The sequence below is a fragment of the Gavialis gangeticus genome, unplaced genomic scaffold (assembly GCF_001723915.1).
Source record: "Gavialis gangeticus isolate Ggan-Ray unplaced genomic scaffold, GavGan_comp1, whole genome shotgun sequence".
In the NCBI taxonomy this organism is placed as follows: Eukaryota; Metazoa; Chordata; order Crocodylia; family Gavialidae; genus Gavialis; species Gavialis gangeticus.
Window position 1 is genome coordinate 1,015,322 of NW_017729008.1, and position 2,732 is coordinate 1,018,053.

Below are 2,732 nucleotides of genomic sequence, written 5' to 3' on the forward strand. Positions count from 1 at the left end.
GCTAGGATCTGGAACCAACTTCCAAGAGAAGTGGTGCTGGCTCCTACCCTGGGGGTCTTTAAGAGGAGGCTAGATGTACACCTTGCTGGGGTCGTTTGACCCCAGTACTCTTTCCTGCCATGGCAGGGGGTCAGACTAGATGATCTACTCAGGTCCCTTCCGACCCTACAAACTATGAAACTATGAAACTCGTGGATACTACATCTCTATAATGCATCACTACAGCAATGTAGCATCACACACAGATGTGCCCATAGACTGGATTAAAAATGTCTAAGATTTGTCCACTCCTCTCCCGCCCCCACCAAAAGGCAAATGTATGTTCTGTTCATAATGGCTAGGGATACACATTACACATAAACCAGTTTAAGTGATCAGAAACTGGTTTATACCTGTAACAGAACAGTTGTTCAGTGCACATAAACCAGTTTGAGAATGGCTGAAACCAGTTTGAGATAAACCTGGTTGAATGTAGTATCAGACTTAACTGATTTGGCTCTCACTGGTTTTTGCAATGTCTGTCCCAGACCCCTTGCTGGTTTACTTTAAATCAGACTCCCCCAGCATCCTGGCATGCTCTCTGGGCTGGGTGGAGCTCTCTGCTCCATAGCAGGGCTGGCTCCTCTGCTCTGCTCCCTGGCTGCAGCTTCAGCAGAGACTTGCAGGTGCAGCAGTGTCTGCCTACTCCCCCTATCCCCTCCCTACTTTCTCTTAAGCAGGCATTCCCCCGTCCCTCACAGACACCTCTCAACATTAGCTAGCAGACCACATGCTAGCTACCTCCAAGCAGTGGCACAGGAGACAAAGGCAGAATCAACAGGTAGCTGGTAATGTCCCTCTGTTGCTTTCTTAATGAGGTGATTAACATTCCCTGCTGGGCTCTTCCAGAGAGGGGGAACCCCTCCCTAATCAGAGCATCCTGCCCTGGCATGGCCATGCCCCCTGCAGTTCAGCTCTATGGAAGGAAGGGAGGGCTGCTCTAGTGCCCCCCAGCTTCTAGCCTGAGCCACTGCAGGCATGTGCCTCCATTTCTGGGATGTCTGTCTCGTTACAAACCTGATTTAGCCTAGCCAGATTAGACCAATCTGCAAAGATTGGATCTTGAATCAATTCAGGTCTTGAATCAGTTCAGGTTTTTTGAATGTTTGTCCCTAGCCTACCAGTCTAAACTATGCTGCTTACAGAAAACTGCATAACTTAGATTGCACCTTAGGCTTTTTAAATGTCGTACCTAGCCTAAGTGTTCAGAGACAATGTACTTACAAACATGATTCTGATCTTTCACAGTCCTGTGATACGTCCATTCAAAACCTTCATTGGTAATAGTGGCAGTTTCATGCCAGCAAAAGTCTACCAGGACTGAGCCACAAGCAGCATTACAACAATCAGTGAGCAGAGCTCTGGTATTGCTGACAAGTGAATTCTAGAAGAAAAAAGATGGACAAATATTGACTGCTTTAGTGAAATGATAAATTAATTGAACTCAGTGTCCAAACTCCTAACTTCAGTTGGGTTAGGATTTTATCTGCTATATTTATTCAGCTAGTCAAAAACATATTTCTTTTAATGTTTGTGTGTGTGGTACCTGTGTACACATACACACATACACATTCATTATTTTTGACTAAGTGTTTGTACACACTGATATAATTTTGTGCGATTAAAGCATACTTGCATTGTATATCATACCACAGAAGTAATATTTGCCACTCCACAATACAGCATACAGTGTGACAGCCTAATTTCTTGAATGATCTAAAAAAAGGAATTGAAGCTGTGAAAAACCCATTTGAGGCATTTTGTAATGCTTGCTCTACTGACAATGTGTGAATGTGAAGACACTGAATTTAATCAAACTATGTTCCTACTTTAGCATCACTTTATGTTAATGTATTTCACTCTTCATTTTAATAGCAATTCCTAATTAAGAGATCCATTAAAAATCCATATTGCTTATTGAATGGAAAACTTCCAGTGTAACTCCTATAATTTGTTTCTTTTTAAATGATCTTTACAGACATGTAATGGTTGTCTTACTTAAACATCATTATTAATGAAGATATCATATAAATTAAAGTTGAATCTATTTTCTCTATGCAAAAATATGGGCTTTTGTTCAAGAAAATCAAAGGAGTAAATGCTGAAATCAAAATCTATCATGGAGGTTCATTCAGTATTACTAATAAAATGCTTCCTTTGAAGCTTTCCTCAGACTCACAATTTCAGTATTGTTGAGTGGTCTGAGTACAAAACTATAAGCTAGTAATTCATCAGTTCTGATTCAGTAGTGTTAGGCAATGATTTGCTCCCATTGGCTTCTGTGGGTGCAGGAACAGGCTCCTGATCTGTGTACGTCAGTTTCTCTTTCAGTAGGACTGAAATATTAATACTTATCTGCTTCATAAGGGTGTTATAAGGATTAATAAGCCAATATTTGCAAAATGCTTTGAGGAGTAAAAGCAGTGAGAGTTAAGTATTGCTTATTTTTTATGTTTATATTTAAATCAATATTAACTTACTACATCTGAAACATACACTGAAAAGGACTTTACCTTGTGTTCCTGAAAATGTTTAAGATATACTTAACAACAGAACAAGAAAATAACTGTGATTAGATGGTTGGTGGATGCCACAGAGAGTATGACAGGGATAGATCACTCTAGATCAGGGGTGAGCAATTATTTCAGGCGGAGGGCCGCTTACTGGGTATTGGCAAGCCACCAAGGGCCGCA

The 2,732-nt window shown here is 40.8% G+C and overlaps 2 long non-coding RNA genes across 2 annotated transcripts in view; one reads left to right on the forward strand and one right to left on the reverse strand.

Annotated features, from left to right (window-relative positions):
- LOC109292093 overlaps positions 1 to 2,732 on the forward strand; it is a 934,440-nt gene that overhangs the window by 919,550 nt on the left and 12,158 nt on the right. Inside the window, exon 3 of the long non-coding RNA XR_002096036.1 lies at positions 808 to 820. This is a non-coding gene — a long non-coding RNA (uncharacterized LOC109292093). The remainder of the gene's footprint in view (positions 1 to 807; positions 821 to 2,732) is intronic.
- The window catches only part of LOC109292094, a 16,867-nt gene extending 14,135 nt beyond the window's left edge, over positions 1 to 2,732 (reverse strand). The window contains exon 1 of the long non-coding RNA XR_002096037.1: positions 2,659 to 2,732. This is a non-coding gene — a long non-coding RNA (uncharacterized LOC109292094). The remainder of the gene's footprint in view (positions 1 to 2,658) is intronic.